This window comes from Cricetulus griseus, chromosome 3 (genome assembly GCF_003668045.3).
Source record: "Cricetulus griseus strain 17A/GY chromosome 3, alternate assembly CriGri-PICRH-1.0, whole genome shotgun sequence".
NCBI classification, from domain to species: domain Eukaryota; kingdom Metazoa; phylum Chordata; class Mammalia; order Rodentia; family Cricetidae; genus Cricetulus; species Cricetulus griseus.
The window spans coordinates 62195883-62209773 of record NC_048596.1 but is presented as its reverse complement, the minus strand read 5'-3'; positions in this window follow the sequence as shown (position 1 = coordinate 62209773).

Genomic DNA, 13891 nt, shown 5'->3' with positions numbered 1-13891 from the left:
GTGGAGGGCCTATGTCTTGGAATGAGTGTGTCCGACTGCAGAAAATGACAGTGTCTCCATGTGTCCACTGTGTGTGAGGGTGTGCTACAGAGTGTACATTTGGTAACTATGTGTGCCTCCCTGCCTGGGTGTGGATGTCTATGAGTGTGTTCATTTGCATGGGTGTGTGCCTACACAATACAGTGTGACAATGGAGTCAGCTTGATGGAAGTTAGGGGAAGAGAATGCTGTGAACTGTGCCCCATGGTGACAAGAGAGTTTTAAATCTGCTGTCATTTCTGTCCCCAGCTAATGAAGCTGGTATCCTCATATGAAAGGTGTTCTCTGTCAGGGACCAACCAGAAGCTTCTCCAGCATGTGATCTGGTGAGGGAAAATCTGCTTCTGAGTGTTCAACTTAGTACATCCCAGTGTTAATTGACACTGTCTACCCTTAGAATCATCTGCTGCCTTAAATCCCCAATATATGTTCTACCCTAAAGACCTAGAAGACAGATATGACACCTACCACATTGCCACACCCTCTCTGCAGGGTTCAGGATACAGAATAGCTGCAGAGAGCATAGACAACAGGAAGGATGGGGAGAAGGAGGAAAAACATGGTCTCCAGGTCAGAATGGAACAGGGTACCATGGGAGCTCTAGAGACTTTAACCACAAAGGAAAGCATCTCAATCTATTCTGTCCTGTGCTACATTTGTCCTGGAAAGAGGGCCCCATATTTTCACTCATCTTACTCCCCATCTGGTGACTGCTCCTGGCCAGTGCAGGGTATCAAGGAAGCTACAGCCTCCTCCACAGAGCTCAGGGTTCACTGGAGGAGACAAATATCAGAATCAACTAAGTATGAACTAGATAGAAAGAACTCAGGGGTACATAGTGCCCAGGGGCGTGGCATAGGATCATGTGCTCAAGGAAAGCCTCTCAGGGGTATTTAAACAGAAAGTCTAAGCATGGAAGGAGCAAGACAAGAAGATGTAGGAACACAAACCAAGAGAGAACAAAAAGCACAAAGGCAAAGAGAGAAAGGATGCAAAGGTCATATCATGGATGTGTGGTAAGTCAGACAAAGTGTAGCCTGAATATCAGGAACCCACCTGAGGTCACCCATGGACCCACCCAATGTAGATTACAGGGATTATAGGTTTTTATAGTTCATCGGTCAACAAAGAAAGCAATCTGGGCTGGGAAGTATCTCAGTGGTAGAATGCTTGCCTTGCATACAAAGCCCAGTGTAGATGGAGGTTTCTGTCCTGCCACCCTTCAGCCCCCAATAAGCACACGGAGACATATTAATTATTAAACTGTTGGCTGATGGCTCATGCTTTTTTATTGGCTAGCTCTGTCTTAATTATTAACCCATTTCTATTAATCTATGTATTGCCACGAGGCTGTGACTTACTGGTAAGCCAGCATGTTACTCCTTCGACAGCATGGCGTCTATTGCAGCCTGTCTCTGTCTTCTACTCCCAGCCTTCTAGCCCTGCCTATACTTCCTGCCTGGCTACTGCCCAATAAGTGTTTTATTCATCAACCAGTAAGAGAAACATATATACAGAAGGACATCCCCCATCATCTCCTCTTTTTGTCTAAATGAAAAGAAGGGTTTCCACTTTAACATAGGAAAATACGTATAACAAAACAGTTATCAAGCAAGAACTATAGTTAACAGACACAGTGGTCTCCATGTGAGAGCCTTCACACATATCCTGGATACAGGAATGATGCTGGGGTCTGCCTCCCACTTCCCTCCCTGCTGTGGTGTTCCTTCATGCCACCCTGGGAAGACCAAGAGCTTCCATTCTGACAGCCAACAAAGGACTGTATTCTGACAGACACAGGTCAAAAGACAGGGTAGCACAGAACTATCCCCACAGCCCCTTCCACTAGAAGCCAGCAAAGCTGTGGGGCTAGGAACCTGCCATGGGGCCAGGGTTGGTCTTCCTTGTACATTCTGCTCAAGGAAGACCTTTAACAAAAATGTCAAGTGTCCCAGCAACCAACATGAAGGCTTGTGGGCCCTGTGCATTAACAACAAAATGTTCTAGTTTCCAAGTGGCCTCTTGGTGTTGTGTGTCCATGTGGTTTGCTTCTGCCTGGCAAGCCAATTAGCAGAGCAGGAACTCAAGTGTTAAGTTCACCTAGCAGGTCATGGGGACAAAGGACCAGAGTGAGCCTGATTGGGCCCCACACTCTACCTAATCTAGCTTACCAGCTGCCCTCCTCCCTGTCCGTGTCACCTCTTCAGATTTCTCAGAGAAGGAATCAGAATGCTTATGGAAGGGGGTGGCTGGGGTCCATTTCCAGGCTAGGATGTACACCACAGGGTGAGCTAGGGAGAAGCTGGCAGGGGTCTGTGTTTTTTCCAGCTGGTACACTTAAACCTACAATTGTGTCCAACTAAGGAGAGTCTATCACAAGAGTTCTGGTAGGTGTGCTCGTGATGGGAAGCCTTTAAAGGACACCTAGCTGGGCTTCCTTGGGAAGGCTGCAATGGATTATCACTGGATCTACCCATCTGCCTCACTACCCATAGGGCAAAATATTCACCCTCCTGGGTTTGGAGGTGTGATCTATGGTCCCCAGAATAGCAGCCCTTATGAGTATCTACAGCCTAACTCACAAATGAGTCCTCTGATGTGGCTAAAGGGACATCAAAGATAAGACCAGGCCACTGGGTCAGCTGGGGATGGGGTGTCTCGAAAGAGAAAGCAGGAGGATCAGAGGAAAGAGGGAGAGGCAGATGCCCTGCCCTGGCCTTGAGGATGGGGGCAGAGGTCAGAGGCCTGAGGTCAAGAGGAGGAGCAGCCTCTACCAATGCAAGAGGTCAGAAAAAGATGCTCCTCAGCCTCCACAAGGATCTGGCCTAGTGAGCCCAGCCACATTCCTCACCTGCACAGATGTCACAGAGTAAATGTGTTCTGTCTTAAGCCACTAAATTTATTGTAACTCATCACTGCATGAAACAGCAACTGTACACTGATTTCCTGCCTTGATTTAAAGTTTCTCCATTGTAGTCCATCTTGACCATCAGAGCATTAGAGGGGCCTGAAACATGTAGTTTGGATTTTTTTTCCCCTACACCAAACCATTCACTTTCTGGTCTACAGAAACATTCTTCCAAACTGACCAATATTCTTTTGTTTGTTTACTTGCTTGCTTGTTTGTTTTGTCTTTTTTCTCTGTGTATCTTTAGTTGTCCTAGAACTCACTCTGCAGACCAGGCTGGCCTCAAACTCACAGACATCTGCCTGCCTTTGTCTCCCACATGCTGGGATTAAAGGCGTGTGCCACCACATCCAGCTTTCTTGGGGCCATGCTAATCTTCTCTGTATCATTCCAAGTTTTTAGTATGTGTGCTGCTGAAGCGAGCATGCTGACCAATATTCTACAGTGATAAACTGAGCTTTGTAAATCTTTTTTTTTTTTAAGATTCATTTATTATGTATAGTGTTCTGTCTGCATGTATGCCTTCCGGCCACAAGAGGGCACCAGGATCTCATTACGTATGGCTGTGAGCCACCATGTGACTGCTGGGAATTGAACTCAGGACCTCTGGAAGAACAGCCAGTGCTCTTAACCACTGAGCATGTCTCCAGCTGCCAGCTTTGTAAATCTTACCAGGCCTGACTCCATGATGAAAGTTGCTTCATTAAATTACACACACAGATAAATGAAACCAAACGGAACTTGTGGCGACACAATGAGACACTAGAGATTCAAGCAGAGTAGGGAACTCAGAGCTGACCGGGCTGAGGGCTCGATAGAGATCAAGGCACCAGGGGAGGTTGCTGGGCAGGTGGGCCCAGAGGCATACCAGCCCTTGTCAAATGTCCTCAGCCACACCAATGGCCCACTGCAGTGAGCTCCCTGGCTACAGTTTGGAATCCCGTTGATGCTCTATCTCTCAGACCTCCATTCATAAGAATCAGCTTAGCAGAGGGGGAGTGGCTACAAAAAACGATCCAAACCAGAGTTAGAGGGATGGCTTGGTGACTAAAACACTTACGGCTCTTGCAAAGGATCCAAGATCAGTTCCCAGCAGCTCACCATCACCTGTAACTCTAGCTCCAGAATACCCAACACCCTCTTCTGACCTCAGGCAACACCAAGCATACACGTGTTGTACATGCACACATGCAGGCAAAACACTCATATGACTAAAATACATTTTAAAGAAGACAACCTAGCTAGGAAGTTCTACCACAGAACTGTCTTATTTCACCTACACCCACCGTGTTTCTCTGAGGCTGGAAGTCAAGATGCTAAGGTAAGATTTCCCAAGAAGAATCCTCCTCTTCGGCAGACTGTTGGGACCTCATGGGACTGTGTCCAGCCTCAGATCACTCCGGAGTTTCAAGGGGTGAGAAAGGACTGAGATGTGCTGAACCACCTGGTCATCTCCAGCCTTGTGACCTGTGCCCTGAACTATAGTGGGAAAAACAGGGTTCTTCCCTGGAAGCCTCTCTCACTGGAGGAACCTAGGCTTTGGGAGACCAGGCCACTGCAACAAAGAATGGTCTCATAGTGTGAGAGACACTTGCAGGCAATAGGATGAGGCCACATCTCCCACTGCAGGTACCATCTGTGGGGTAGATCTGGAAGGTATGTAGGCATTTAGGGTCAGAATGGGGATGAGGTGACACAAGATTATACAGAGTCTGGCATAGCCAGAAGTGGTACATCATGGGGACCAAGGAGACATGGAGACAAGCACAGCAACAGCCTGTCAGGACACGGGGGTCCTCCCAGGAAACATGGGGCCAGAGAGACAGGAAACGCTGACTATAACATTGCACTGGAAGGGCCTCCCTTGTCTGCTTCTGGGTTTGAGTGTAAGCCTCCATCCCCAGATAGATGGGGGGAGCTCAGGAATGATGCTCACTGGAATGATGTCAGCATTTCAAATTTTCGTTAAATGTGGGAACCAATACATGTTCATTATCCTCAGTTATGCAAAGTACTAAAATTCAGGTTAATGATGTGTGGAAAAACCTAGGGTGGAATGCTTACAGGAAGTCTATAGCACTGGGACAAACACCCCTCTCTGGTCAAATCACCAAATGACTCTAGAGTGTCTGTGGAGCAAGTTGTCACAGCACTTGGCACACACTGTTTCCTCCAGTGTCAGGTCTGTGATCAACCTCCAAAAATCAGAGACACTAAGCGTTCAGAGCTGATGATGGTTTCCACTGGTGCTTCAGGTCACCTGGGCTTTTTCTGAACAATCTGAAACTCACATTTTTATAATGTCTGAATACATAAATGTTCCCTGAGAGAAGAAATGTTAAGAAAATAGCCACAGAAATAGTTTAAGGTAAATCAAATAACACACTTCACTAATGAAAGCATTGAGCTTAATATCTTTTTCGGTTCTATTTTAAAATTAGAATGGGTACTTTTTTAAAATCAGCAGAAAAAGCAAAGTGCATGGTGCAGGCTTCTGGTTCCCTGGACAGTTCCCTAAGACAATTCAGCCCAAGGTTGCAAGCCTCTCCACGGGTGTCTGGTCCCATCTGCAAGGATTAAGTTTAAGCCACCTCCCTGAGTTAGGTAATGGAATCTTAGAGAACTCTTTGCACATTCCTAGGGGCCAGACTGATTGATTGATTGACTGACTGACTGATTGGTTGACTGGTTGGTTGACTGCTTGATTGATAGATTGATGATTGATTGATCGATTGACTGATTGGTTGACTGATTGATAGATTGATTGCTGGCTTACTCTAGTAAGGATCTCTAGCCCAGGTTAGCCTCAAACTCCCCATGTAGCTGATCTTGAAAGTCTGGCTCTTTGATGGAAAGGATTGCTCAGGATACTCAAGACCAAGTTCTCAACACAAAGAAGATTTATTTGCTCCAGAGGGACAAAGCGCAGGGACTAAAAGACAAACACAGGAAATAGAGGTGAGAGAGAAGGGGAAGGGAACAAGAGAAAGATGGCAAGGATATTTCTTCCAGAGGGTGAAGGACTGTCACTGGATAGAGAGGAAACAGACATGGTACAGTCTGCCAGTTTACAAAAGTACAAAAGGAAACCCCGAGTTAGAATGAGGTGTTTAATTTTAATTGGGCATGGTAACTGGATGAGCCAAAGGAGGCTTTTGATTGCTGAACTTTAATACTTTGATAGCTGGACTTTGGTAGTCAGCCTCAGGAGGAGGAAATGGCCAAATAAGAGAATAGACCTTGGTGACTAGCTAGTGATTTTTAGCAAGGCAAAAGGAATGGGAGAGAGGTCAAGGTCTTCTAGAGCCAGATTTGCCAGGCCAGGAATGGCAAGAGTCCCTTCACTGATCTTCACCTCTCAAGTGCTAGGATTATAGACTTATACCCAGTACACCTGCCTTCTATAGCACTAAGGTCCAGCCTAGAGCTGCTTGCAAGCTTGGCAGGCACTCTACCTCAACCCCTGAGGCTATTTTTGAGGCCAGTTGTTTTCAAGAAACATGTTGACTGAGAGTGACCTTGAAGAGGAATCGAGCCCATTCCTACTCATCAAGAAACAAGGACCTCGGGCCTCCAGGAGGCAGGTGGGACTCACCAGGCACAACGGTGGTGCTGTTTCCCAGGCATATGGTCCTCCAGCTTTAGAGTGGAACATGTAGCTGCATTGTTCTGTTCACTATGTGTCCATCAATGAAAAGGACCAAATTCTGCATGTACACACACCACCTTCCACCAGCAGTCTGTGAGGCAAGGATGCTCTCTCTTCCATCATATGTCAGAGACATACTCTGGCTCTCCCTTAGTGAGGTATCCCTCTACAGTGCAGAGTAGGGAGGAGATGCCCTCCTTCAGAGGTGGGATTCTCCCTCCCCAGGTCTTATCTTCCTTCCACAGATGCATTACTCCCCTGGCAAGTAAACTCTCTGCGAGTTTCTGCAAGTTTTATTTTGCATAATTTACAGAGGAATCTCCCCTGGCTGCTGTTGAGTTCTGCCAGCTCTAGGAGTTTCTGTGTGTAAGCCACACAAGAAACACACTTTGAGGTGTAACAGGGAAAGTCAGAACTATATGTTGCTAAGGTCTCCTGAAACCATGAAAACTTCTGTGGGTGCGCACAGCTGTAGTTGGCATTTTTTTTAGCCACCAACCAGGTCCCAAATAAAGACAGGGAGACTTATTATTAATTATGAATACTCAACCTTAGCTTAGGCTTGTCCCTCTAGCTCTTTTAACTTAATTTAACCTGTTTTTATTTATCTACATTTTGCCTCGGGCTTTTTACCTTTCTTTCATTCTCTATGTCTTACTTTCCTGCTTCCCCTGTGTCTGGCCAAGTGGCCCCTGTCATCTCCATTTTTTTTTTCTTCTCCAGCCTAAATTCCTCCTCCTTAACTATTGGTCACTCAGCTTTTTATTAGAACAATCAGGTGCCTTAGACAGGCAAGGTAACAAGCACAAGGAGACATCTTTAATAATTAAGCAAATATAACACATCTTTATATAGTTAAACAAATACCACATATCTTTACATAGTTAAACAAATTAAACAAATATTCCAAAACACACAGTGGCTTTCCTCATGGTGCCAAACTTGGAAGCAGCCAGTGATTTCAACAAACCAGAATCCATTCAGACCAGGGAATGTTATTCAGTAACCAAAAACCATGAACCATCAAGCCAAACAATATGAATGAATTGTTATATTTTCCTGTGCTGAATAAGTCAGTCTGATCAGGCTGCATATTACATGATTCAACCATGGGATGTTCCGTAAAGGGAAAACCATGGAGGGATGATCAGGGATTGTGAGGTGTGGAAGGAGGGTTGAATGGACCTGGGAGTTTTAGGGCAGCATACTATTCCATATGGTCCATGACATCCAACATTGTCTAAAGCCATCAACTGCAAAGCATAGAGTGAGCCTTACTGTGCACTCTGGTATTTGGTAGACAATGACAGTCATTGTGGACTCATCAATGGCACCAAATGCACAAGCTATAGGAACTATTGTTAATGGGGGGGTGGTCATTTGAATGAAATTGCCCCATAAGCTCATAGGGAGTGGCATTGTTAGAAGGTGTGGTTTTGTTGGAGTAGATATGGCCTTATTGGAGGAAGAGTGTCACTGAAGAGGTCATTTCTGAGGTCTTATATATGCTCAAGCCACACCCAGTGTCCCAGACTACTTCCTGTTGCCTGTGAGTCAAGATGTACATCTCTCGGCTCCTTCTCCAGCACCAGGTTTGCCTGAACACCACCATGTCACACCATGATGATAATGGACTAGACCTCTGAAAATATAAGCCACCCTAATTAAATGTTTTGCCTTTATAAAAGTTGCCATGAGCCGGGCAGTGGTGGCACACACCTGGAGGCACCAGAGTGCCTCCAGGCACTCTGGAGGCAGAGGCAGGCAGATCTCTGTGAGTTCAAGACCAGCCTGGTCTACAAGAGCTAGTTCCAGGACAGGCTCCAAAGCCACAGAGAAACCCTGTCTCAGAAACAACAACAACAAAAAGAGTTGCCATGGTCATAGTGTCTCTTCACAGCAATAGAAACCTTAATAAGACAGGGAGCAACTCCGCATGTGCTAAAGATGGAGTTGTATAGGACATCTCTATGATTTCCTCTAGTTTCCCTCTGATCCTCAAATCAAAATTAAGTCTATTGAAATTTATTATAAAACAATCTTATATGTGGAGCTGCCATCATTTTGCTGTCACCTAATCCCCTTCACAGCATGATGGCTACTATGTGGCAGAGGCTAGACTCTCAGTCACAGACCTGGGCATGCTCTGATTGTCATACAATTTCCTAATTTACATTAGATCTGTCTCAGAGTATCATCCTGCCTATGAGATTGTTTGGAGAGTCAACCTCAGTCATTACCAGGGACCCCATCTGTCATTCTACACACCAAAACAGATGGGAAGTCCTGCCTAGCCTTCCTCCTGCTAGGCTCAACCAGGGGCCAGATGCCAGTACCAGTGACCAGAAACCAGAGACTCTGTGATGCTGGTCCAGCTGGCTCAAGCTGTCCACACATCTGTTCTATATTCTTCCAGGTGTTGAAGAGTCCAGGTACCCAGAAAGGAGGCACACAGCCTCAGACAGGTGAAACAGACCCAAGTGAGAGTCAGTGACAGTGCCAGATTCCTGAAGAAAATGTGACAGTTTGTTAGGTCAAAGGCTTGCTGTCCACACAGCCCACTGTCCCACCCACAGTGCTTCCTCTGAAGAATGAAGATCATGTCTGCACAGAACTTGCACACAAATGCCCACAGTCGCATACTCCTGCGAAGCAACACACATGCACAGGACCACATCAAAGTCCTTTAGCAAACAGAGGGACAACAGACACAGAGCATTCACACACAGAGTTCTGCTCAGCAACAGAAAAGGGACCAGCATCCACATGCGCATCAGCCTAATTTAAGTGCAGACTGCTTAAAAGCTATTAGAGACCCCACTCTTACACTCACCAATACAAGACAAAGCAGCCACTCAAAGAAAAAAGATCTGCCAATACCCAGATTTCCCAGCCCTGTTTGTTAAAGAGGCTGTCTTTTCACAACAGAGCTTTTGACAACTTTGCCAAAGATTAGGTGGCTGAGCTATATGGGCTTACTTCTGGGCCCTCTGTTCTCCACCATTGGTCTGTGGGTATTTTTGTGCCAGCGACATGAGGTCTTTGCCACTGCAACTTAAGAGATGCAGCAAAGGGTGGGGTTGAATTAAAACAAAGCATAAAATAAGAAGCCATCATGAAAACCATCACTTTGCATGTTAACTTTAAAAATCAGTTACAAACAAAAGAAAGTTAAATGCCCAAAATGCCACGGGTTTCAAAGAAGCAGGAGAGCCACTGTGGGATATGATTACATTCCCATCTTTGTTGACAACAGACAGCTCACGGCTCACCCTGGATACAGAATTCCCTTTCACACTAATCTGGCACACCTCAGATATCATCCTATACCAACATGAGGCTCACCTCCTTCCCATGGTGGCACTTTATCCTAGGGCAATTCAACCTGCACATCCCGTGATGGGCAGGCCCACAGTTGTTCCACAAATGCCACAGCCATGACGGGAACACCTCTGCACAGAAGACACAAGACAACCTTCAGCCTCCAGCAGTATCCCCTCATCAATGGAAGGTGAAATCACAATCATCCTGTATCCCAGTATGCAATTTCTGGTGGTCAAAAAGGAGAGCCAGAAGTTGGAGAGATGGCTCACCAGTTAAGAGTACTTGATGCTCTTCCGAAGAACCCACACTAGGCAGCTTACAAATGTAACTATAGTTCTAGGTAATCTGACACCCTTCTTCTTACATCCATGGGCACCTACACACATTTGACATACAAACAGACACGCAAATAAAAAGAAAAAAATTAATGGAGCTGGAGAGATAGTTCAGAAGTTAAGAACACTTGCTGCTCTTGCAGGTTCACTTCCCAGTACCCACATGGTGGCTCATAGCTATCTGTAACTCCAGTTCCAATGAATCTGACATCTCTTCTGACCTCCATAGGCATCAGGCATGCACATGGAACACATACATACACACAGGCAAAACATTCATAGACATAAATAAATCTTTGGGGGGGGGGGAAGAGGACAGCCAGACCAAGGGCACAGCACCAGAAGTGGGCATCATACAGTAGGTACACACTGACCATGCACAGCCATAGAGTTGGCAAGCCAGAGAGACAGAACCAGGTATAAGTCTTGGAAAGACAATAAAAGTGTTGAACAGGAGAAGCAAGCTCTATATGACATGTATAATACATGTAGCATCAGAGTACAGACTCCAGAAAAACACAGGACAACTCTATGTAATGTCCATGAACACACACACAGTATTAAAACTACTGCATAGACCACACAAGGGAATAATAAATACCAAATCCAAACACTGCTAACCCTGAGGGAGATGGAGGCTGGCAGCCAGGTGGAGTTGAGGGAACACCTACTCGGCCTGCCTGGTTTTGTTCTGTAAGCTGAGTGGAGAGTGTAGGAATGTTTGGTGTTATTTTCCATTTTTTATATGCTTTAAATATTTCATAAGTTAAAAGAGCAAAGTACAGGACAATATAAATAATATACTACCATTCACCCACCTAACAAAAGGATACACACACGCACATATTTACATGCAGCAGAGAGTTGGGCAGTCCTCAAATATGAATGAGGATAATTCTCAATTCTTACACATGCTTTTTGCACTATTTAGATTTGTTTCCATGTACACTCTTTATATTTTCAATTTTTTAAAAAGTGTAAATATTTTAAGAAGATTCAAGTTGGAGGGAGCCTTGGTTCACTGAGCCCAGCCAGGCTCATCTCCTCTTCAAGTCTTTACAGGGACCCTCCTCCTTGGGGTCCTGGTCCCTCCAGTGTCCAAGAGCCTCCTTCTCAGCTGCTCCCAGGTCTCCTTCTGGGTGAAGCTCCTGGGTCTTGTCCTTGTGACTCTGCATTGACATCTAGGTTGATTCTATTGCCTTGCTATTATGAAGAAGACACTGGAAGATAGAAAGGCCCTCCATTCTCATGGATCAGAAGAATTAATATTGTGAAAATAGCCACGCTACCAAAAGCAATCTACAGAATTAATACAATTACAATCAATATTTCAATACCATTCTCTACAAACAGAGAAAAAAGATTCAAAAATCTACACAGAGGCACAAAAGACCAAAGATAACCAAAACAATTTAAAACAAAATTAATATTGTGGGAGGTATCATCATACCTGATTTCTGAAAGAAAGAAAGAAAGAAAGAAAGAAAGAAGGAAGGAAGGAAGGAAGGAAGGAAGGAAGGAAGGAAGGAAGGAAGGAAGGAAGGAAAGAAAGAAGGACCACCACTGACAAAAAACTAGACACATAGATGAACGAAATAGAATTCAGGACCTATATGTAAGTCCATGTAATTGCAGTTACATGAGCTTTTACAAAGATGCCAAAATAAATACACTGGAGTTGGTTTAACACTCCTCAGGGGACTGCACATCAGGCAGAAACTGCAGGAAGCACTTTCTGGAACAAAAGGACAAGAGTGTGAGGCTTCAAAGACAATGGTCCCCACTTGGTGAGCACTTGCAAATTCAAGGGTGTGGGGCAATGAATAAACAGATGTGTTCACCAAAACCAAGGGTAAGGGAATGAACGCCAGCATAGCTCCTTGTTGCCTTGTGGCTCAGAGGCCCCATGGAGTCAGTTTACATGCTTGCTTACCCAACTTTCACAGTGAGCTAGAGGGGCCTCCCCTCTATCTGAAAAAGACCATACAGGGCTTGATTGCAAGCTGAAGGATCCTCATTCAGGGACAATTTAGTGTAGTGATATTTTGTTTGTAATCTAACAAATAAAACTTGGCTGAAGATCAGAATGCAGAGCTAAGCCACACACACACACTAAGCCACTAGTTAGCCATAGAGGACAGGCAGTGGTGGTCACACCTTTAATCCCAGCATTCAGGAGACAGAGGCAGATGGATCTCTGTGAGTTCAAGGCCACTCTGGGCTACATGAGAGTGAATCAATCTAAAAGAGAAACAGAGCTCACACCTTTATCCCAGACTAGGGAGGTAAAGACAGGAATGATATGGCTGGGTGAGAGAGGAATATAAGGGGGGGGGGGGGGACGACAGAAACTCATTGCAGTCTAGCAGTCTGAGGAGTAGTGCAGTTTGGAAATTCAATCAGGGGACATGCTCACCCTTTTGGTCTGAGCATTGGTAGAGGTGAGAACTCTCTAGTGGCTTGGCTGCTTTGCTTCTCTGGTCTTCAGCTTTAACCCCAATATCTGTCTCTGTGTTGAGGGTCTGTAATCTCAGTGTGTGGAGGGAACACCACAATGGCAGCCCTTCTGTAGCTATGCCCTTAGAGTTTCCCATAAGAAGAAGCCATCAAGACTCTTCCAACTTCCTCCCTGCTCAGCTGATGACCCCAGGGGCCAGCATACTGACCATTTTACCCCATCAATTTCCACCAAGGAGATGCAGGCTGAACATCTAAGGCCTTACCTTTCCAGAAATCTGAATTATATATGATTTGGGAGATTTGGGAGCAGTCAGATCATGCATACAATATTGATTCAATTTTTTTAAAACAAACAAAATGCAGGCCAAGTGATACCTAGGAAAGGCCACCAGTTGTAGAGAGAGCCCTGGGGATGTACTTCTGCCTTGACTACATGAGACAATTAAAAATGACCAGTGAGGGAATGGGGAATTTCTCAGTGGGTAAGAGCATTTGCTAAATGAGGAAGATGACCTGAATTCAAATCCCTAATACTCATGAAAGCCAATGTACCCATAACCCCAGTGTTGTGGGATAGAGATAAGTGGATGCAAGAAGCTTACTGTCCAGCCAGCCTAACTGAAATTGTGAGCCTATTGTCTTAAAAAACAAGGTGGAGACAAAAAGGTCACCTGCTACTCTTGTAAAGTACCCAGATTTGGCTCCCACCACTCAGCTTACAACTGTCCACTCTAGCTGTAGAGGATCTAGCACCCTCTTCTGGCCACTGTGGGCACCAAGTACATACATGATGTATATCCATACATACAAGCAAAACACCTATACACATAAGATAAAAATAAATAAATCTTTGAAAAGAAAAGGTGGAAAGTAACAAAGGAAGACATCTTTCCCTGGCCTCCAAATACGTCCCAAAGAGCATACCCACCAACACACAGAGATGTGCATACACACACACACACACACACACACACACACACACACAGAGAGAGAGAGAGAGAGAGAGAGAGAGAGAGAGAGCTGTGTAGATTTCATTTGCAGAACCGCATTGACTTACCTCAGCTTTGTATCCTCAAAGGTATGGAAGAACCCAAGACTATAGTCTTTCCTGGCTTGTTTCTGTCTGATGAACAGTCAACCCTCCATGATGCATCCTCCATAGTCAGAGGTATAGTC